The 24,165-nt window shown below is 39.3% G+C and overlaps 7 non-coding genes across 7 annotated transcripts; all 7 read left to right on the top strand.

Annotated features, from left to right (window-relative positions):
- The first annotated feature begins 1,846 nt into the window (after positions 1-1,846).
- On the top strand, positions 1,847-1,919 carry TRNAF-GAA (transfer RNA phenylalanine (anticodon GAA)). Its single transcript has one exon. It is a non-coding gene; the product is annotated as a tRNA-Phe (tRNA).
- Positions 1,920-11,098: 9,179 nt separating this feature from the next.
- On the top strand, positions 11,099-11,171 carry TRNAF-GAA (transfer RNA phenylalanine (anticodon GAA)). Its single transcript has one exon. It is a non-coding gene; the product is annotated as a tRNA-Phe (tRNA).
- A 3,353-nt stretch (positions 11,172-14,524) lies between these two features.
- Positions 14,525-14,597, top strand: TRNAF-GAA (transfer RNA phenylalanine (anticodon GAA)). The gene has a single exon. It is a non-coding gene; the product is annotated as a tRNA-Phe (tRNA).
- A 1,900-nt stretch (positions 14,598-16,497) lies between these two features.
- On the top strand, positions 16,498-16,570 carry TRNAF-GAA (transfer RNA phenylalanine (anticodon GAA)). The gene has a single exon. It is a non-coding gene; the product is annotated as a tRNA-Phe (tRNA).
- Positions 16,571-20,829: 4,259 nt separating this feature from the next.
- On the top strand, positions 20,830-20,902 carry TRNAL-GAG (transfer RNA leucine (anticodon GAG)). Its single transcript has one exon. It is a non-coding gene; the product is annotated as a tRNA-Leu (tRNA).
- A 1,091-nt stretch (positions 20,903-21,993) lies between these two features.
- On the top strand, positions 21,994-22,066 carry TRNAF-GAA (transfer RNA phenylalanine (anticodon GAA)). Its single transcript has one exon. It is a non-coding gene; the product is annotated as a tRNA-Phe (tRNA).
- Positions 22,067-23,157: 1,091 nt separating this feature from the next.
- Positions 23,158-23,230, top strand: TRNAF-GAA (transfer RNA phenylalanine (anticodon GAA)). Its single transcript has one exon. It is a non-coding gene; the product is annotated as a tRNA-Phe (tRNA).
- The last annotated feature ends 935 nt before the right edge of the window (positions 23,231-24,165 follow it).

Here is a 24,165-nt window from a genome sequence, read left to right as displayed (position 1 = left end):
CTTAAAACATATCTCTACCATATGAGGTTAAAAATCCAGGTCCTGCATCTATTTTGTTAAATGGTTTAAATTAAAGTATGAAGACCCCAGCTATAAGCAGGCCGTAATAGCTCAGCTGGGAGAGCGTTAGTCTGAAGATCTAAAGGTCCCTGGTTCAATCCTGGGTTTCGGCACAGTTGAGAGGTTCCTTGCTTCTAACAAAATAGGTCTTGGAATCAGCTGTAGTACTTTTTCTCTATTCATCAAATTTTTTCCAACTGATCTACAACACAATCAATTTAACATAGACTTTGCTTTATGTCCTCCTTCTAAACTTGCTTCCACCTCTCTTACCTTCAGGTTTGACAATGAATATTTCCCATTTCATGCTTTTTTGTAAAGTAAACTCTTGTCTGCATTACCTTCCACTTCCCCTTGAACACAGATGTCAGTAGTCAGATGACATTGCTTACCTACTCATGCCAAATATATCTGGGTAATATAGTGCTAGTCCATTCAGAGTTAAAAAAACAACTACCTAACCTGGATCCCAAAAATGCTATTTACCCATTGCACCAGTTAATTGCGGAATGATACAGGACTCCTTAAAACATATCTCACCATATGAGGTTAAAAATCCAGGTCCTGCATCTATTTTGTTAAATGGTTTAAATTAAAGTATGAAGACCACAGCTATAAGCAGGCCAAAATAGCTAAGCTGGGAGATTGTTAGACTGAAGATCTAAAGGTCCCTGGTTCAATCCCGGGTTTCGGCACAGTTGAGAGGTTCCTTGCTTCTAACAAAATAGGTCTTGGAATCAGCTGTAGTACTTTTTTCTCTATGAACATTTTTATCAACTGATCTACAAAATGATCAATTCAACATAGACTTTGCTTTCTGTCCTCCTTTTAAACTTTCTTCCACCTATCTTGCCTTCAGGTTTGACTATGAATGTTTTCCATTTTGTCCTTTTTTGTAAAGTAAACTCTTGTCTGCATCACATTCCACTTCCCCTTGAACACAGATGTCAGTAGTCAGATGACATTGCTTACCTACTCATGCCAAATATATCTGGGTAATATAGTGCTAGTCCATTCAGAGTTAAAAAAACAACTACCTAACCTGGATCCCAAAAATGCTATTTACCCATTGCACCAGTTAACTGGGGAATGATACAGGACTCCTTAAAACATATCTCTACCATATGAGGTTAAAAATCCAGGTCCTGCATCTATTTTGTTAAATGGTTCAAATTAAAGTATGAAGACCCCAGCTATCAGAAGGCCGAAATAGCTCAGTTGGCCGAGCGTTAGACTGAAGATCTAAAGGTCCCTGGTTCAATCCCGGGTTTCGGCACAGTTGAGAGGTTCCTTGCTTCTAACAAAATAGGTCTTGGGATCAGCTGTAGTTCTTTTTCTCTATTCATCAAATTTTTTCCAACTGATCTACAACACAATCAATTTAACATAGACTTTGCTTTATGTCCTCCTTCTAAACTTGCTTCCACCTCTCTTACCTTCAGGTTTGACAATGAATATTTCCCATTTCATGCTTTTTTGTAAAGTAAACTCTTGTCTGCATTACCTTCCACTTCCCCTTGAACACAGATGTCAGTAGTCAGATGACATTGCTTACCTACTCATGCCAAATATATCTGGGTAATATAGTGCTAGTCCATTCAGAGTTAAAAAAACAACTACCTAACCTGGATCCAAAAAATGCTATTTACCCATTGCACCAGTTAATTGCGGAATGATACAGGACTCCTTAAAACATATCTCTACCATATGAGGTTAAAAATCCAGGTCCTGCATCTATTTTGTTAAATGGTTTAAATTAAAGTATGAAGACCACAGCTATAAGCAGGCCGAAATAGCTCAGTTGGGAGAGCGTTAGACTGAAGATCTAAAGGTCCCTGGTTCAATCCCGGGTTTCGGCACAGTTGAGAGGTTCCTTGCTTCTAACAAAATAGGTCTTGGAATCAGCTGTAGTACTTTTTCTCTATTCATCAAATTTTTTCCAACTGATCTACAACACAATCAATTTAACATAGACTTTGCTTTATGTCCTCCTTCTAAACTTGCTTCCACCTCTCTTACCTTCAGGTTTGACAATGAATATTTCCCATTTCATGCTTTTTTGTAAAGTAAACTCTTGTCTGCATTACCTTCCACCTCCCCTTGAATACAGATGTCAGTAGTCAGATGACATTGCTTACCTACTCATGCCAAATATATCTGGGTAATATAGTGCTAGTCCATTCAGAGTTAAAAAAACAACTACCTAACCTGGATCCCAAAACTGCTATTTGCCCATTGCACCAGTTAATTGCGGAATGATACAGGACTCCTTAAAATATATCTCTACCATATGAGGTTAAAAATCCAGGTCCTGCATCTATTTTGTTAAATGGTTTAAATTAAAGTATGAAGACCACAGCTATAAGCAGGCCGCAATAGCTCAGTTGGGAGAGCGTTAGACTGAAGATCTAAAGGTCCCTGGTTCAATCCCGGGTTTCGGCACAGTTCAGAGGTTCCTTGCTTCTAACAAAATAGGTCTTGGAATCAGCTGTAGTACTTTTTTCTCTATCAACATTTTTATCAACTGATCTACAAAATGATCAATTCAACATAGACTTTGCTTTCTGTCCTCCTTTTAAACTTCCTTCCACCTATCTTGCCTTCAGGTTTGACAATGAATGTTTCCCATTTCGTCCTTTTTTGTAAAGTAAACTCTTGTCTGCATCACATTCCACTTCCCCTTGAACACAGATGTCAGTAGTCAGATGACATTGCTTACCTACTCATGCCAAATATATCTAGGTAATATAGTGCTAGTCCATTTCGAGTTAAAAAAACAACTACCTAACATGGATCCCAAAAATGCTATTTACCCATTGCACCAGTTAACTGGGGAATGATACAGGACTCCTTAAAACATATCTCTACCATATGAGGTTAAAAATCCAGGTCCTGCATCTATTTTGTTAAATGGTTCAAATTAAAGTATGAAGACCCCAGCTATCAGAAGGCCGAAATAGCTCAGTTGGGAGAACGTTAGACTGAAGATCTAAAAGTCCCTGGTTCAATCCCGGGTTTCGGCACAGTTGAGAGGTTCCTTGCTTCTAACAAAATAGGTCTTGGAATCAGCTGTAGTACTTTTTTCTCTATCAACATTTTTATCAACTGATCTACAAAATGATCAATTCAACATAGACTTTGCTTTCTGTCCTCCTTTTAAACTTTCTTCCACCTATCTTGCCTTCAGGTTTGACAATGAATGTTTCCCATTTCGTCCTTTTTTGTAAAGTAAACTCTTGTCTGCATCACATTCCACTTCCCCTTGAACACAGATGTCAGTAGTCAGATGACATTGCTTACCTACTCATGCCAAATATATCTAGGTAATATAGTGCTAGTCCATTTCGAGTTAAAAAAACAACTACCTAACATGGATCCCAAAAATGCTATTTACCCATTGCACCAGTTAACTGGGGAATGATACAGGACTCCTTAAAACATATCTCTACCATATGAGGTTAAAAATCCAGGTCCTGCATCTATTTTGTTAAATGGTTCAAATTAAAGTATGAAGACCCCAGCTATCAGAAGGCCGCAATAGCTCAGTTGGGAGAGCGTTAGACTGAAGATCTAAAGGTCCCTGGTTCAATCCCGGGTTTCGGCACAGTTCAGAGGTTCCTTGCTTCTAACAAAATAGGTCTTGGAATCAGCTGTAGTACTTTTTTCTCTATCAACATTTTTATCAACTGATCTACAAAATGATCAATTCAACATAGACTTTGCTTTCTGTCCTCCTTTTAAACTTCCTTCCACCTATCTTGCCTTCAGGTTTGACAATGAATGTTTCCCATTTCGTCCTTTTTTGTAAAGTAAACTCTTGTCTGCATCACATTCCACTTCCCCTTGAACACAGATGTCAGTAGTCAGATGACATTGCTTACCTACTCATGCCAAATATATCTAGGTAATATAGTGCTAGTCCATTTCGAGTTAAAAAAACAACTACCTAACATGGATCCCAAAAATGCTATTTACCCATTGCACCAGTTAACTGGGGAATGATACAGGACTCCTTAAAACATATCTCTACCATATGAGGTTAAAAATCCAGGTCCTGCATCTATTTTGTTAAATGGTTCAAATTAAAGTATGAAGACCCCAGCTATCAGAAGGCCGCAATAGCTCAGTTGGGAGAGCGTTAGACTGAAGATCTAAAGGTCCCTGGTTCAATCCCGGGTTTCGGCACAGTTCAGAGGTTCCTTGCTTCTAACAAAATAGGTCTTGGAATCAGCTGTAGTACTTTTTTCTCTATCAACATTTTTATCAACTGATCTACAAAATGATCAATTCAACATAGACTTTGCTTTCTGTCCTCCTTTTAAACTTCCTTCCACCTATCTTGCCTTCAGGTTTGACAATGAATGTTTCCCATTTCGTCCTTTTTTGTAAAGTAAACTCTTGTCTGCATCACATTCCACTTCCCCTTGAACACAGATGTCAGTAGTCAGATGACATTGCTTACCTACTCATGCCAAATATATCTAGGTAATATAGTGCTAGTCCATTTCGAGTTAAAAAAACAACTACCTAACCTGGATCCCAAAAATGCTATTTACCCATTGCACCAGTTAACTGGGGAATGATACAGGACTCCTTAAAACATATCTCTACCATATGAGGTTAAAAATCCAGGTCCTGCATCTATTTTGTTAAATGGTTTAAATTAAAGTATGAAGACCACAGCTATAAGCAGGCCGAAATATCTCAGTTGGGAGAGCGTTAGACTGAAGCTCTACAGGTCCCTGATTCAATCCCGGGTTTCGGCACAGTTGAGAGGTTCCTTGCTTCTAACAAAATAGGTCTTGGAATCAGCTGTAGTACTTTTTCTCTATTCATCAAATTTTTTCCAACTGATCTACAACACAATCAATTTAACATAGACTTTGATTTATGTCCTCCTTCTAAACTTGCTTCCACCTCTCTTACCTTCAGGTTTGACAATGAATATTTCCCATTTCATGCTTTTTTGTAAAGTAAACTCTTGTCTGCATTACCTTCCACTTCCCCTTGAACACAGATGTCAGTAGTCAGATGACATTGCTTACCTACTCATGCCAAATATATCTGGGTAATATAGTGCTAGTCCATTCAGAGTTAAAAAAACAACTACCTAACCTGGATCCCAAAAATGCTATTTACCCATTGCACCAGTTAATTGCGGAATGACACAGGACTCCTTAAAACATATCTCACCATATGAGGTTAAAAATCCAGGTCCTGCATCTATTTTGTTAAATGGTTTAAATTAAAGTATGAAGACCACAGCTATAAGCAGGCCAAAATAGCTAAGCTGGGAGAGCGTTAGACTGAAGATCTAAAGGTCCCTGGTTCAATCCTGGGTTTCGGCACTGTTGAGAGGCTCCTTGCTTCTAACAAAATAGGTCTTGGAATCAGCTGTAGTACTTTTTTCTCTATCAACATTTTTATCAACTGATCTACAAAATGATCAATTCAACATAGACTTTGCTTTCTGTCCTCCTTTTAAACTTTCTTCCACCTATCTTGCCTTCAGGTTTGACTATGAATGTTTTCCATTTTGTCCTTTTTTGTAAAGTAAACTCTTGTCTGCATCACATTCCACTTCCCCTTGAACACAGATGTCAGTAGTCAGATGACATTGCTTACCTACTCATGCCAAATATATCTGGGTAATATAGTGCTAGTCCATTCAGAGTTAAAAAAACAACTACCTAACCTGGATCCCAAAAATGCTATTTACCCATTGCACCAGTTAACTGGGGAATGATACAGGACTCCTTAAAACATATCTCTACCATATGAGGTTAAAAATCCAGGTCCTGCATCTATTTTGTTAAATGGTTCAAATTAAAGTATGAAGACCCCAGCTATCAGAAGGCAGAAATAGCTCAGTTGGCCGAGCGTTAGACTGAAGATCTAAAGGTCCCTGGTTCAATCCCGGGTTTCGGCACAGTTGAGAGGTTCCTTTCTTCTAACAAAATAGGTCTTGGGATCAGCTGTAGTTCTTTTTCTCTATTCATCAAATTTTTTCCAACTGATCTACAACACAATCAATTTAACATAGACTTTGCTTTATGTCCTCCTTCTAAACTTGCTTCCACCTCTCTTACCTTCAGGTTTGACAATGAATATTTCCCATTTCATGCTTTTTTGTAAAGTAAACTCTTGTCTGCATTACCTTCCACTTCCCCTTGAACACAGATGTCAGTAGTCAGATGACATTGCTTACCTACTCATGCCAAATATATCTGGGTAATATAGTGCTAGTCCATTCAGAGTTAAAAAAAACAACTACCTAACCTGGATCCAAAAAATGCTATTTACCCATTGCACCAGTTAATTGCGGAATGATACAGGACTCCTTAAAACATATCTCTACCATATGAGGTTAAAAATCCAGGTCCTGCATCTATTTTGTTAAATGGTTTAAATTAAAGTATGAAGACCACAGATATAAGCAGGCTGAAATAGCTCAGTTGGGAGAGCGTTAGACTGAAGATCTAAAGGTCCCTGGTTCAATCCCGGGTTTCGGCACAGTTGAGAGGTTCCTTGCTTCTAACAAAATAGGTCTTGGAATCAGCTGTAGTACTTTTTCTCTATTCATCAAATTTTTTCCAACTGATCTACAACACAATCAATTTAACATAGACTTTGCTTTATGTCCTCCTTCTAAACGTGCTTCCACCTCTCTTACCTTCAGGTTTGACAATGAATATTTCCCATTTCATGCTTTTTTGTAAAGTAAACTCTTGTCTGCATTACCTTCCACCTCCCCTTGAATACAGATGTCAGTAGTCAGATGACATTGCTTACCTACTCATGCCAAATATATCTGGATCCCAAAAATGCTATTTACCCATTGCACCAGTTAATTGCGGAATGATACAGGACTCCTTAAAACATATCTCACCATATGAGGTTAAAAATCCAGGTCCTGCATCTATTTTGTTAAATGGTTTAAATTAAAGTATGAAGACCACAGCTATAAGCAGGCCAAAATAGCTAAGCTGGGAGAGCGTTAGACTGAAGATCTAAAGGTCCCTGGTTCAATCCCGGGTTTCGGCACAGTTGAGAGGTTCCTTGCTTCTAACAAAATAGGTCTTGGAATCAGCTGTAGTACTTTTTTCTCTATCAACATTTTTATCAACTGATCTACAAAATGATCAATTCAACATAGACTTTGCTTTCTGTCCTCCTTTTAAACTTTCTTCCACCTATCTTGCCTTCAGGTTTGACTATGAATGTTTTCCATTTTGTCCTTTTTTGTAAAGTAAACTCTTGTCTGCATCACATTCCACTTCCCCTTGAACACAGATGTCAGTAGTCAGATGACATTGCTTACCTACTCATGCCAAATATATCTGGGTAATATAGTGCTAGTCCATTCAGAGTTAAAAAAACAACTACCTAACCTGGATCCCAAAAATGCTATTTACCCATTGCACCAGTTAACTGGGGAATGATACAGGACTCCTTAAAACATATCTCTACCATATGAGGTTAAAAATCCAGGTCCTGCATCTATTTTGTTAAATGGTTTAAATTAAAGTATGAAGACCACAGCTATAAGCAGGCCGAAATATCTCAGTTGGGAGAGCGTTAGACTGAAGCTCTACAGGTCCCTGATTCAATCCCGGGTTTCGGCACAGTTGAGAGGTTCCTTGCTTCTAACAAAATAGGTCTTGGAATCAGCTGTAGTACTTTTTCTCTATTCATCAAATTTTTTCCAACTGATCTACAACACAATCAATTTAACATAGACTTTGATTTATGTCCTCCTTCTAAACTTGCTTCCACCTCTCTTACCTTCAGGTTTGACAATGAATATTTCCCATTTCATGCTTTTTTGTAAAGTAAACTCTTGTCTGCATTACCTTCCACTTCCCCTTGAACACAGATGTCAGTAGTCAGATGACATTGCTTACCTACTCATGCCAAATATATCTGGGTAATATAGTGCTAGTCCATTCAGAGTTAAAAAAACAACTACCTAACCTGGATCCCAAAAATGCTATTTACCCATTGCACCAGTTAATTGCGGAATGACACAGGACTCCTTAAAACATATCTCACCATATGAGGTTAAAAATCCAGGTCCTGCATCTATTTTGTTAAATGGTTTAAATTAAAGTATGAAGACCACAGCTATAAGCAGGCCAAAATAGCTAAGCTGGGAGAGCGTTAGAATGAAGATCTAAAGGTCCCTGGTTCAATCCTGGGTTTCGGCACTGTTGAGAGGCTCCTTGCTTCTAACAAAATAGGTCTTGGAATCAGCTGTAGTACTTTTTTCTCTATCAACATTTTTATCAACTGATCTACAAAATGATCAATTCAACATAGACTTTGCTTTCTGTCCTCCTTTTAAACTTTCTTCCACCTATCTTGCCTTCAGGTTTGACTATGAATGTTTTCCATTTCGTCCTTTTTTGTAAAGTAAACTCTTGTCTGCATCACATTCCACTTCCCCTTGAACACAGATGTCAGTAGTCAGATGACATTGCTTACCTACTCATGCCAAATATATCTGGGTAATATAGTGCTAGTCCATTCAGAGTTAAAAAAACAACTACCTAACCTGGATCCCAAAAATGCTATTTACCCATTGCACCAGTTAACTGGGGAATGATACAGGACTCCTTAAAACATATCTCTACCATATGAGGTTAAAGATCCAGGTCCTGCATCTATTTAGTTAAATGGCTCAAATTAAAGTATGAAGACCCCAGCTATCAGAAGGCCGAACTAGCTCAGTTGGGAGAGCGTTAGACTGAAGATCTAAAGGTCCCTGGTTCAATCCCGGGTTTCGGCACAGTTGAGAGGTTCCTTGCTTCTAACAAAATAGGTCTTGGAATCAGCTGTAGTACTTTTTTCTCTATCAACATTTTTATCAACTGATCTACAAAATGATCAATTCAACATAGACTTTGCTTTCTGTCCTCCTTTTAAACTTTCTTCCACCTATCTTGCCTTCAGGTTTGACTATGAATGTTTCCCATTTCGTCCTTTTTTGTAAAGTAAACTCTTGTCTGCATCACATTCCACTTCCCCTTGAACACAGATGTCAGTAGTCAGATGACATTGCTTACCTACTCATGCCAAATATATCTAGGTAATATAGTGCTAGTCCATTTCGAGTTAAAAAAACAACTACCTAACCTGGATCCCAAAAATGCTATTTACCCATTGCACCAGTTAACTGGGGAATGATACAGGACTCCTTAAAACATATCTCTACCATATGAGGTTAAAAATCCAGGTCCTGCATCTATTTTGTTAAATGGTTTAAATTAAAGTATGAAGACCACAGCTATAAGGAGGCCGAAATAGCTCAGTTGGGAGAGCGTTAGACTGAAGCTCTAGAGGTCCCTGATTCAATCCCGGGTTTCGGCACAGTTGAGAGGTTCCTTGCTTCTAACAAAATAGGTCTTGGAATCAGCTGTAGTACTTTTTCTCTATTCATCAAATTTTTTCCAACTGATCTACAACACAATCAATTTAACATAGACTTTGATTTATGTCCTCCTTCTAAACTTGCTTCCACCTCTCTTACCTTCAGGTTTGACAATGAATATTTCCCATTTCATGCTTTTTTGTAAAGTAAACTCTTGTCTGCATTACCTTCCACTTCCCCTTGAACACAGATGTCAGTAGTCAGATTACATTGCTTACCTACTCATGCCAAATATATCTGGGTAATATAGTGCTAGTCAATTCAGAGTTAAAAAAACAACTACCTAACCTGGATCCCAAAAATGCTATTTACCCATTGCACCAGTTAATTGCGGAATGATACAGGACTCCTTAAAACATATCTCACCATATGAGGTTAAAAATCCAGGTCCTGCATCTATTTTGTTAAATGGTTTAAAGTAAAGTATGAAGACCACAGCTATAAGCAGGCCAAAATAGCTAAGCTGGGAGAGCGTTAGACTGAAGATCTAAAGGTCCCTGGTTCACTCCCGGGTTTCGGCACAGTTGAGAGGTTCCTTGCTTCTAACAAAATAGGTCTTGGAATCAGCTGTAGTACTTTTTTCTCTATCAACATTTTTATCAACTGATCTACAAAATGATCAATTCAACATAGACTTTGCTTTCTGTCCTCCTTTTAAACTTTCTTCCACCTATCTTGCCTTCAGGTTTGACTATGAATGTTTTCCATTTTGTCCTTTTTTGTAAAGTAAACTCTTGTCTGCATCACATTCCACTTCCCCTTGAACACAGATGTCAGTAGTCAGATGACATTGCTTACCTACTCATGCCAAATATATCTGGTAATATAGTGCTAGTCCATTCAGAGTTAAAAAAACAACTACCTAACCAGGATCCCAAAAATGCTATTTACCCATTGCACCAGTTAACTGGGGAATGATACAGGACTCCTTAAAACATATCTCTACCATATGAGGTTAAAAATCCAGGTCCTGCATCTATTTTGTTAAATGGTTCAAATTAAAGTATGAAGACCCCAGCTATCAGAAGGCCGAAATAGCTCAGTTGGCCGAGCGTTAGATTGAAGATCTAAAGGTCCCTGGTTCAATCCCGGGTTTCGGCACAGTTGAGAGGTTCCTTGCTTCTAACAAAATAGATCCTGGGATCAGCTGTAGTTTTTTTTCTCTATTCATCAAATTTTTTCCAACTGATCTACAACACAATCAATTTAACATAGACTTTGCTTTATGTCCTCCTAAACTTGCTTCCACCTCTCTTACCTTCAGGTTTGACAATGAATATTTCCCATTTCATGCTTTTTTGTAAAGTAAACTCTTGTCTGCATTACCTTCCACTTCCCCTTGAACACAGATGTCAGTAGTCAGATGACATTGCTTACCTACTCATGCCAAATATATCTGGTTAATATAGTGCTAGTCCATTCAGAGTTAAAAAAACAACTACCTAACCTGGATCCAAAAAATGCTATTTACCCATTGCACCAGTTAATTGCGGAATGATACAGGACTCCTTAAAACATATCTCTACCATATGAGGTTAAAAATCCAGGTCCTGCATCTATTTTGTTAAATGGTTTAAATTAAAGTATGAAGACCACAGCTATAAGCAGGCCGAAATAGCTCAGTTGGGAGAGCGTTAGACTGAAGATCTAAAGGTCCCTGGTTCAATCCCGGGTTTCGGCACAGTTGAGAGGTTCCTTGCTTCTAACAAAATAGGTCTTGGAATCAGCTGTAGTACTTTTTCTCTATTCATCAAATTTTTTCCAACTGATCTACAACACAATCAATTTAACATAGACTTTGCTTTATGTCCTCCTTCTAAACTTGCTTCCACCTCTCTTACCTTCAGGTTTGACAATGAATATTTCCCATTTCATGCTTTTTTGTAAAGTAAACTCTTGTCTGCATTACCTTCCACCTCCCCTTGAATACAGATGTCAGTAGTCAGATGACATTGCTTACCTACTCATGCCAAATATATCTGGATCCCAAAAATGCTATTTACCCATTGCACCAGTTATTTGCGGAATGATACAGGACTCCTTAAAACATATCTCACCATATGAGGTTAAAAATCCAGGTCCTGCATCTATTTTGTTAAATGGTTTAAATTAAAGTATGAAGACCACAGCTATAAGCAGGCAGAAATAGCTAAGTTGGGAGAGCGTTAGACTGAAGATCTAAAAATCCCGGGTTTCGGCACAGTTGAGAGGTTCCTTGCTTCTAACAAAATAGGTCTTGGAATCAGCTGTAGTACTTTTTTCTCTATCAACATTTTTATCAACTGATCTACAAAATGATCAATTCAACATAGACTTTGCTTTCTGTCCTCCTTTTAAACTTTCTTCCACCTATCTTGCCTTCAGGTTTGACTATGAATGTTTTCCATTTCGTCCTTTTTTGTAAAGTAAACTCTTGTCTGCATCACATTCCACTTCCCCTTGAACACAGATGTCAGTAGTCAGATGACATTGCTTACCTACTCATGCCAAATATATCTGGGTAATATAGTGCTAGTCCATTCAGAGTTAAAAAAACAACTACCTAACCTGGATCCCAAAAATGCTATTTACCCATTGCACCAGTTAACTGGGGAATGATACAGGACTCCTTAAAACATATCTCTACCATATGAGGTTAAAAATCCAGGTCCTGCATCTATTTTGTTAAATGGTTTAAATTAAAGTATGAAGACCACAGCTATAAGCAGGCTGAAATAGCTCAGTTGGGCGAGCGTTAGACTGAAGATCTAAAGGTCCCTGGTTCAATCCCGGGTTTCGGCACAGTTGAGAGGTTCCTTGCTTCTAACAAAATAGGTCTTGGGATCAGCTGTAGTTCTTTTTCTCTATTCATCAAATTTTTTCCAACTGATCTACAATACAATCAATTTAACATAGACTTTGCTTTATGTCCTCCTTCTAAACTTGCTTCCACCTCTCTTACCTTCAGGTTTGACAATGAATATTTCCCATTTCATGCTTTTTTGTAAAGTAAACTCTTGTCTGCATTACCTTCCACTTCCCCTTGAACACAGATGTCAGTAGTCAGATGACATTGCTTACCTACTCATGCCAAATATATCTGGGTAATATAGTGCTAGTCCATTCAGAGTTAAAAAAACAACTACCTAAACTGGATCCAAAAAATGCTATTTACCCATTGCACCAGTTAATTGCGGAATGATACAGGACTCCTTAAAACATATCTCACCATATGAGGTTAAAAATCCAGGTCCTGCATCTATTTTGTTAAATGGTTTAAATTAAAGTATGAAGACCACAGCTATAAGCAGGCCGAAATAGCTCAGTTGGGAGAGCGTTAGACTGAAGCTCTAAAGGTCCCTGATTCAATCCCGGGTTTCGGCACAGTTGAGAGGTTCCTTGCTTCTAACAAAATAGGTCTTGGAATCAGCTGTAGTACTTTTTCTCTATTCATCAATTTTTTTCCAACTGATCTACAACACAATCAATTTAACATAGACTTTGATTTATGTCCTCCTTCTAAACTTGCTTCCACCTCTCTTACCTTCAGGTTTGACAATGAATATTTCCCATTTCATGCTTTTTTGTAAAGTAAACTCTTGTCTGCATTACCTTCCACTTCCCCTTGAACACAGATGTCAGTAGTCAGATGACATTGCTTACCTACTCATGCCAAATATATCTGGGTAATATAGTGCTAGTCCATTCAGAGTTAAAAAAACAACTACCTAACCTGGATCCCAAAAATGCTATTTACCCATTGCACCAGTTAATTGCGGAATGATACAGGACTCCTTAAAACATATCTCACCATATGAGGTTAAAAATCCAGGTCCTGCATCTATTTTGTTAAATGGTTTAAATTAAAGTATGAAGACCACAGCTATAAGCAGGCCAAAATAGCTAAGCTGGGAGAGCGTTAGACTGAAGATCTAAAGGTCCCTGGTTCAATCCCGGGTTTCGGCACAGTTGAGAGGTTCCTTGCTTCTAACAAAATAGGTCTTGGAATCAGCTGTAGTACTTTTTTCTCTATCAACATTTTTATCAACTGATCTACAAAATGATCAATTCAACATAGACTTTGCTTTCTGTCCTCCTTTTAAACTTTCTTCCACCTATCTTGCCTTCAGGTTTGACTATGAATGTTTTCCATTTTGTCCTTTTTTGTAAAGTAAACTCTTGTCTGCATCACATTCCACTTCCCCTTGAACACAGATGTCAGTAGTCAGATGACATTGCTTACCTACTCATGCCAAATATATCTGGGTAATATAGTGCTAGTCCATTCAGAGTTAAAAAAACAACTACCTAACCTGGATCCCAAAAATGCTATTTACCCATTGCACCAGTTAACTGGGAATGATACAGGACTCCTTAAAACATATCTCTACCATATGAGGTTAAAAATCCAGGTCCTGCATCTATTTTGTTAAATGGTTCAAATTAAAGTATGAAGACCCCAGCTATCAGAAGGCCGAAATAGCTCAGTTGGCCGAGCGTTAGACTGAAGATCTAAAGGTCCCTGGTTGAATCCCGGGTTTCGGCACAGTTGAGAGGTTCCTTGCTTCTAACAAAATAGGTCTTGGGATCAGCTGTAGTTCTTTTTCTCTATTCATCAAATTTTTTCCAACTGATCTACAACACAATCAATTTAACATAGACTTTGCTTTATGTCCTCCTTCTAAACTTGCTTCCACCTCTCTTACCTTCAGGTTTGACAATGAATATTTCCCATTTCATGCTTTTTTGTAAAGTAAACTCTTGTCTGCATTACCTTCCACTTCCCCTTGAACACAGATGTCAGTAGTCAGATGACATTGCTTACCTACTCATGCCAAATATATCTGGGTAATATAGTGCTAGTCCATTCAGAGTTAAAAAACAACTACCTAACCTGGATCCAAAAAATGCTATTTACCCATTGCACCAGTTAATTGCGGAATGATACAGGACTCCTTAAAACATATCTCTACCATATGAGGTTAAAAATCCAGGTCCTGCATCTATTTTGTTAAATGGTTTAAATTAAAGCATGAAGACCACAGGTATAAGCAGGCCGAAATAGCTCAGTTGGGAGAGCGTTAGACTGAAGATCTAAAGGTCCCTGGTTCAATCCCGGGTTTCGGCACAGTTGAGAGGTTCCTTGCTTCTAACAAAATAGGTCTTGGAATCAGCTGTAGTACTTTTTCTCTATTCATCAAATTTTTTCCAACTGATCTACAACACAATCAATTTAACATAGACTTTGCTTTATGTCCTCCTTCTAAACTTGCTTCCACCTCTCTTACCTTCAGGTTTGACAATGAATATTTCCCATTTCATGCTTTTTTGTAAAGTAAACTCTTGTCTGCATTACCTTCCACCTCCCCTTGAATACAGATGTCAGTAGTCAGATGACATTGCTTACCTACTCATGCCAAATATATCTGGATCCCAAAAATGCTATTTACCCATTGCACCAGTTAATTGCGGAATGATACAGGACTCCTTAAAACATATCTCACCATATGAGGTTAAAAATCCAGGTCCTGCATCTATTTTGTTAAATGGTTTAAATTAAAGTATGAAGACCACAGCTATAAGCAGGCCGAAATAGCTAAGTTGGGAGAGCGTTAGACTGAAGATCTAAAGGTCCCTGGTTCAATCCCGGGTTTCGGCACAGTTGCGAGGTTCCTTGCTTCTAACAAAATAGATCTTGGAATCAGCTGTAGTACTTTTTTCTCAATCAACATTTTTATCAACTGATCTACAAAATGATCAATTCAACATAGACTTTGCTTTCTGTCCTCCTTTGAAACTTTCTTCCACCTATCTTGCCTTCAGGTTTGACTATGAATGTTTTCCATTTCGTCCTTTTTTGTAAAGTAAACTCTTGTCTGCATCACATTCCACTTCCCCTTGAACACAGATGTCAGTAGTCAGATGACATTGCTTACCTACTCATGCCAAATATATCTGGGTAATATAGCGCTAGTCCATTCAGAGTTAAAAAAACAACTACCTAACATGGATCCCAAAAATGCTATTTACCCATTGCACCAGTTAACTGGGGAATGATACTGTAGTATGCTAGTATTTAGTATGTTGTACCTTTCATAGTTATCTCCCTTGCTGCTCAGCCAGTGTGAGTGAGCTTGGAATGCTGGTATGAGTGATGTGTGAATGGAATGCTGGTATGCCTGTGTGTGGAGTGGCCTGTGTGTGGAGTGGCAGTTGGAGTGGATGGGCTGAGCGGCAAGGAAGCTGTTCCTGGTGGGGCTCTCCCTTTGGGCTTACTTACCTATGATGCTAATGCTTGATACTTATATCCATTGCACCAGTTAACTGGGGAATGATACAGGACTCCTTAAAACATATCTCTACCATATGAGGTTAAAAATCCAGGTCCTGCATCTATTTTGTTAAATGGTTCAAATTAAAGTATGAAGACCCCAGCTATCAGAAGGCCGAACTAGCTCAGTTGGCCGAGCGTTAGACTGAAGATCTAAAGGTCCCTGGTTCAATCCCCGGTTTCGGCGCAGTTGAGAGGTTCCTTGCTTCTAACAAAATAGGTCTTGGGATCAGCTGTAGTTCTTTTTCTCTATTCATCAAATTTTTTCCAACTGATCTACAACACAATCAATTTAACATAGACTTTGCTTTATGTCCTCCTTCTAAACTTGCTTCCACCTCTCTTACCTTCAGGTTTGACAATGAATATTTCCCATTTCATGCTTTTTTGTAAAGTAAACTCTTGTCTGCATTACCTTCCACTTCCCCTTGAACACAGATGTCAGTAGTCAGATGACATTGCTTACCTACTCATGCCAAATATATCTGGGTAATATAGTGCTAGTCCATTCAGAGTTAAAAAAACAACTACCTAACCTGGATCCAAAAAATGCTATTTACCCATTGCACCAGTTAATTGCGGAATGATACAGGACTCCTTAAAACATATCTCTACCATATGAGGTTAAAAATCCAGGTCCTGCATCTATTTTGTTAAATGGTTTAAATTAAAGTATGAAGACCACAGCTATAAGCAGGCCGAAATAGCTCAGTTGGGAGAGCGTTAGACTGAAGATCTAAAGGTCCCTGGTTCAATCCCGGGTTTCGGCACAGTTGAGAGGTTCCTTGCTTCTAACAAAATAGGTCTTGGAATCAGCTGTAGTACTTTTTTCTCTATCAACATCTTTATCAACTGATCTACAAAATGATCAATTCAACATAGACTTTGCTTTCTGTCCTCCTTTTAAACTTTCTTCCACCTATCTTGCCTTCAGGTTTGACAATGAATGTTTCCCATTTCGTCCTTTTTTGTAAAGTAAACTCTTGTCTGCATCACATTCCACTTCCCCTTGAACACAGATGTCAGTAGTCAGATGACATTGCTTACCTACTCATGCCAAATATATCTAGGTAATATAGTGCTAGTCCATTCAGAGTTAAAAAAACAACTACCTAACCTGGATCCCAAAAATGCTATTTACCCATTGCACCAGTTAACTGGGGAATGATACAGGCCTCCTTAAAACATATCTCTACCATATGAGGTTAAAAATCCAGGTCCTGCATCTATTTTGTTAAATGGTTTAAATTAAAGTATGAAGACCCCAGCTATAAGCAGGCCGAAATAGCTCAGCTGGGAGAGCGTTAGACTGAAGATCTAAAGGTCCCTGGTTCAATCCTGGGTTTCGGCAGAGTTGAGAGGTTCCTTGCTTCTAACAAAATAGGTCTTGGAATCAGCTGTAGTACTTTTTCTCTATTCATCAAATTTTTTCCAACTGATCTACAACACAATCAATTTAACATAGACTTTGCTTTATGTCCTCCTTCTAAACTTGCTTCCACCTCTCTTACCTTCAGGTTTGACAATGAATATTTCCCATTTCATGCTTTTTTGTAAAGTAAACTCTTGTCTGCATTACCTTCCACTTCCCCTTGAACACAGATGTCAGTAGTCAGATGACATTGCTTACCTACTCATGCCAAATATATCTGGGTAATATAGTGCTAGTCCATTCAGAGTTAAAAAAACAACTACCTAACCTGGATCCCAAAAATGCTATTTACCCATTGCACCAGTTAATTGCGGAATGATACAGGACTCCTTAAAACATATCTCACCATATGAGGTTAAAAATCCAGGTCCTGCATCTATTTTGTTAAATGGTTTAAATTAAAGTATGAAGACCACAGCTATAAGCAGGCCAAAATAGCTAAGCTGGGAGAGCGTTAGACTGAAGATCTAAAGGTCCCTGGTTCAATCCCGGGTTTCGGCACAGTTGAGAGGTTCCTTGCTTCTAACAAAATAGGTCTTGGAATCAGCTGTAGTACTTTTTTCTCTATCAACATTTTTATCAACTGATCTACAAAATGATCAATTCAACATAGACTTTGCTTTCTGTCCTCCTTTTAAACTTTCTTCCACCTATCTTGCCTTCAGGTTTGACTATGAATGTTTTCCATTTTGTCCTTTTTTGTAAAGTAAACTCTTGTCTGCATCACATTCCACTTCCCCTTGAACACAGATGTCAGTAGTCAGATGACATTGCTTACCTACTCATGCCAAATATATTTGGGTAATATAGTGCTAGTCCATTCAGAGTTAAAAAAACAACTACCTAACCTGGATCCCAAAAATGCTATTTACCCATTGCACCAGTTAACTGGGGAATGATACAGGACTCCTTAAAACATATCTCTACCATATGAGGTTAAAAATCCAGGTCCTGCATCTATTTTGTTAAATGGTTCAAATTAAAGTATGAAGACCCCAGCTATCAGAAGGCCGAAATAGCTCAGTTGGCCGAGCGTTAGACTGAAGATCTAAAGGTCCCTGGTTGAATCCCGGGCTTCGGCACAGTTGAGAGGTTCCTTGCTTCTAACAAAATAGGTCTTGGGATCAGCTGTAGTTCTTTTTCTCTATTCATCAAATTTTTTCCAACTGATCTACAACACAATCAATTTAACATAGACTTTGCTTTATGTCCTCCTTCTAAACTTGCTTCCACCTCTCTTACCTTCAGGTTTGACAATGAATATTTCCCATTTCATGCTTTTTTGTAAAGTAAACTCTTGTCTGCATTACCTTCCACTTCCCCTTGAACACAGATGTCTCTGTAAAAGACAGGAGAGAAAGTGGCGCACTTCATACAATCCCGAAGAAAAAGCCACCTATAGGGAAATGATCAGGAACTATAAGCTTGCAATTAAATCCTCGCAAGCTGCCTTCTACAATTTTAAAATCACCATGGCAAAATCCAAATCTAAAGAAATTTTTCGCATAGTCAACTCCCTGATCAAACCCCCATCTCCGGTCACAGACAACAATAACTCACCGACCAAGTGCAATGATCTGGCGGAATTCTTCTTCCAAAAAATTAATAAAATTTAACTCTCCTTCCCTAATCCATCCACTGATTCCCCTGGTCAAAACCCGCACTTGACAGTAAATCCGACCAAGTGGTTGGAGTCTCTCCCCCTTATAACATTGGAAACCGTAAAGAAACTGGCACAACAAATAAAATCCGGCTCCCCGTGTGACCCTGCCCCCCCAGGCTCACTAAATCTTGCCAGCGTTGCTATTTTCCCTACGCTCCTGGATCTCATGAACTCCTCTATAACCAGTAGGACGGTCCCTTCAACATGGAAGCACGCTATGGTACGGGCTCTATTGAAGAAACCTTCCCTTGACCCGGCCAACCCCAGTAATTATCGCCCGATCTCGTTACTCCCCTGGGCTTCGAAAATTCTGGAGAAACATGTCAATACCACTCTGACAACATTTTTTGAGGAAAACCACCTCCTCGACTCCTCCCAAACAGGTTTTCGTACCAAACATGGGACAGAGACCGCTTTATTGGCAGTGACTGAGGAGGCAAGACGGCTCCTGGATCGAGGAGGATCAGTGGCAGTGATCCTCCTCGACCTAAGTGCCGCATTTGACACGGTACATCACAAAATCTTGCTAACCCGCCTTGCCGACTTAGGAGTGACCGGAGACGCCCTGACATGGTTCAACTCTTTTTTATCTGACAGAACCTTTCAGGTCTTCGACGGCACATCCCGCTCATCAACTCGCCCCCTGGGATGCGGAGTTCCCCAGGGCTCCTCTTTAAGTCCTACGCTCTTCAACGCATACATGAAGCCACTGGCTGAGGTAGTTCGTCCGCATGGTGTCAAGATCATCTCCTATGCGGACGACACCCAGCTGGTGGTCTCCCTTGCTGAGAAGAGCGGCCTCCAGTCGCCACCAGACCTAGCGGCCTGTTTGGAGGATGTAAAGAAGTGGATGATGAGCTCATGCCTAAAGCTAAACGACGATAAAACTGAGCTGATGATCCTGGGCCCAGCCTCCCCCGCCTCCATAGAACTGATCTGGCCATCAAGCATGGGAATGGCCCCACCCCCCAGAGACAACATTAAAAGCTTGGGCGTCTGGCTCGACAAGTCTCTGAGCCTTAACACACAGGCCACTAAGATCTCAGCTACCTGCTTTGGCCTCCTTAGGGTGATTAAGAAAGTCCTTCCCCTCCTCTGTTCTGAGGCCAAACAGATAATTATACAGGGCCTCATCCAATCTCGTTTGGACTTCAATAACGCCCTTTATTTGGGAGCACCAGACTATACCCTACAGAAGCTCCAACGCACCCAGAATTGTGCTGCCAGAGCGCTGCTGGGAATCTCCCGGAGGACTTCAGTAAGAACCGGTTTAAAGACCCTGCACTGGTTACCTGTCAGGGACCGAGTAAAATTTAAATCACTCTGTATCGCCCACCAGACATTCTGGGAAACGGGCCCAGACATCAATCGCCCCCTGATTTCTCCCTACAGGCCCAACAAATCTCTTCGCTCTTCAACAGCATTTTTGGCCGAAATCCCCAGAATACGCAGAGCCAGAGCAGGAGGACGCTCCTTCTCGTATAATGTTTCCAAGCTCTGGAACTCCCTCCCTCTGCAGCTGAGGAACAACCCCAACCTGACTACGTTCCGGAAACAGCTAAAAACCCTGCTATTCAATGCCTAAAAGTAACCTTAAGAGTGCTTCTTCTGTTTTAGCGCCTGGACGCCTCAGGGCAGCTGCAGCACTCTACAAGTCACATTTTCATTTCATTTCATTTCAGTAGTCAGATGACATTGCTTACCTACTCATGCCAAATATATCTGGGTAATATAGTGCTAGTCCATTCAGAGTTAAAAAAACAACTACCTAACCTGGATCCAAAAAATGCTATTTACCCATTGCACCAGTTAATTGCGGAATGATACAGGACTCCTTAAAACATATCTCTACCATATGAGGTTAAAAATCCAGGTCCTGCATCTATTTTGTTAAATGGTTTAAATTAAAGTATGAAGACCACAGGTATAAGCAGGCCGAAATAGCTCAGTTGGGAGAGCGTTAGACTGAGGATCTAAAGGTCCATGGTTCAATCCCGGGTTTCGGCACAGTTGAGAGGTTCCTTGCTTCTAACAAAATAGGTCTTGGAATCAGCTGTAGTACTTTTTCTCTATTCATCAAATTTTTTCCAACTGATCTACAACACAATCAATTTAACATAGACTTTGCTTTATGTCCTCCTTCTAAACTTGCTTCCACCTCTCTTACCTTCAGGTTTGACAATGAATATTTCCCATTTCATGCTTTTTTGTAAAGTAAACTCTTGTCTGCATTACCTTCCACTTCCCCTTGAACACAGATGTCAGTAGTCAGATGACATTGCTTACCTACTCATGCCAAATATATCTGGGTAATATAGTGCTAGTCCATTCAGAGTTAAAAAAAACAACTACCTAACCTGGATCCAAAAAATGCTATTTACCCATTGCACCAGTTAATTGCGGAATGATAAAGGACTCCTTAAAACATATCTCACCATATGAGGTTAAAAATCCAGGTCCTGCATCTATTTTGTTAAATGGTTTAAATTAAAGTATGAAGACCACAGCTATAAGCAGGCCGAAATAGCTAAGTTGGGAGAGCGTTAGACTGAAGATCTAAAGGTCCCTGGTTCAATCCCGGGTTTCGGCACAGTTGAGAGGTTCCTTGCTTCTAACAAAATAGATCTTGGAATCAGCTGTAGTACTTTTTTCTCAATCAACATTTTTATCAACTGATCTACAAAATGATCAATTCAACATAGACTTTGCTTTCTGTCCTCCTTTTAAACTTTCTTCCACCTATCTTGCCTTCAGGTTTGACTATGAATGTTTCCCATTTCGTCCTTTTTTGTAAAGTAAACTCTTGTCTGCATCACATTCCACTTCCCCTTGAACACAGATGTCAGTAGTCAGATGACATTGCTTACCTACTCATGCCAAATATATCTGGGTAATATAGTGCTAGTCCATTCAGAGTTAAAAAAACAACTACCTAACATGGATCCCAAAAATGCTATTTACCCATTGCACCAGTTAACTGGGGAATGATACAGGACTCCTTAAAACATATCTCTACCATATGAGGTTAAAAATCCAGGTCCTGCATCTATTTTGTTAAATGGTTCAAATTAAAGTATGAAGACCCCAGCTATCAGAAGGCCGAAATAGCTCAGTTGGGAGAGCGTTAGACTGAAGATCTAAAGGTCCCTGGTTCAATCCCGGGTTTCGGCACAGTTGAGAGGTTCCTTGCTTCTAACAAAATAGGTCTTGGAATCAGCTGTAGTACTTTTTTCTCTATCAACATTTTTATCAACTGATCTACAAAATGATCAATTCAACATAGACTTTGCTTTCTGTCCTCCTTTTAAACTTTCTTCCACCTATCTTGCCTTCAGGTTTGACAATGAATGTTTCCCATTTCGTCCTTTTTTGTAAAGTAAACTCTTGTCTGCATCACATTCCACTTCCCCTTGAACACAGATGTCAGTAGTCAGATGACATTGCTTACCTACTCATGCCAAATATATCTAGGTAATATAGTGCTAGTCCATTCAGAGTTAAAAAAACAACTACCTAACCTGGATCCCAAAAATGCTATTTACCCATTGCACCAGTTAACTGGGGAATGATACAGGACTCCTTAAAACATATCTCTACCATATGAGGTTAAAAATCCAGGTCCTGCATCTATTTTGTTAAATGGTTCAAATTAAAGTATGAAGACCCCAGCTATCAGAAGGCCGAACTAGCTCAGTTGGCAGAGCGTTAGACTGAAGATCTAAAGGTCCCTGGTTCAATCCCCGGTTTCGGCACAGTTGAGAGGTTCCTTGCTTCTAACAAAATAGGTCTTGGGATCAGCTGTAGTTCTTTTTCTCTATTCATCAAATTTTTTCCAACTGATCTACAACACAATCAATTTAACATAGACTTTGCTTTATGTCCTCCTTCTAAACTTGCTTCCACCTCTCTTACCTTCAGGTTTGACAATGAATATTTCCCATTTCATGCTTTTTTGTAAAGTAAACTCTTGTCTGCATTACCTTCCACTTCCCCTTGAACACAGATGTCAGTAGTCAGATGACATTGCTTACCTACTCATGCCAAATATATCTGGGTAATATAGTGCTAGTCCATTCAGAGTTAAAAAAACAACTACCTAACCTGGATCCAAAAAATGCTATTTACCCATTGCACCAGTTAATTGCGGAATGATACAGGACTCCTTAAAACATATCTCTACCATATGAGGTTAAAAATCCAGGTCCTGCATCTATTTTGTTAAATGGTTTAAATTAAAGTATGAAGACCACAGCTATAAGCAGGCCGAAATAGCTCAGTTGGGAGAGCGTTAGACTGAAGATCTAAAGGTCCCTGGTTCAATCCCGGGTTTCGGCACAGTTGAGAGGTTCCTTGCTTCTAACAAAATAGGTCTTGGAATCAGCTGTAGTACTTTTTTCTCTATCAACATTTTTATCAACTGATCTACAAAATGATCAATTCAACATAGACTTTGCTTTCTGTCCTCCTTTTAAACTTTCTTCCACCTATCTTTCCTTCAGGTTTGACTATGAATGTTTTCCATTTTGTCCTTTTTTGTAAAGTAAACTCTTGTCTGCATCACATTCCACTTCCCCTTGAACACAGATTTCAGTAGTCAGATGACATTGCTTACCTACTCATGCCAAATATATCTGGGTAATATAGTGCTAGTCCATTCAGAGTTAAAAAAACAACTACCTAACCTGGATCCCAAAAATGCTATTTACCCATTGCACCAGTTAACTGGGGAATGATACAGCACTCCTTAAAACATATCTCTACCATATGAGGTTAAAAATCCAGGTCCTGCATCTATTTTGTTAAATGGTTTAAATTAAAGTATGAAGACCCCAGCTATAAGCAGGCTGAAATAGCTCAGCTGGGAGAGCGTTAGACTGAAGATCTAAAGGTCCCTGGTTCAATCCTGGGTTTCGGCACAGTTGAGAGGTTCCTTGCTTCTAACAAAATAGGTCTTGGAATCAGCTGTAGTACTTTTTCTCTATTCATCAAATTTTTTCCAACTGATCTACAACACAATCAATTTAACATAGACTTTGCTTTATGTCCTCCTTCTAAACTTGCTTCCACCTCTCTTACCTTCAGGTTTGACAATGAATATTTCCCATTTCATGCTTTTTTGTAAAGTAAACTCTTGTCTGCATTACCTTCCACTTCCCCTTGAACACAGATGTCAGTAGTCAGATGACATTGCTTACCTACTCATGCCAAATATATCTGGGTAATATAGTGCTAGTCCATTCAGAGTTAAAAAAACAACTACCTAACCTGGA

Source organism: Lissotriton vulgaris, chromosome 8 (genome assembly GCF_964263255.1).
Source record: "Lissotriton vulgaris chromosome 8, aLisVul1.2, whole genome shotgun sequence".
Lineage (NCBI taxonomy): Eukaryota > Metazoa > Chordata > Amphibia > Caudata > Salamandridae > Lissotriton > Lissotriton vulgaris.
Note: the sequence above shows the minus strand (reverse complement) of the source record. Positions and strands in the feature narration are given on the sequence as shown.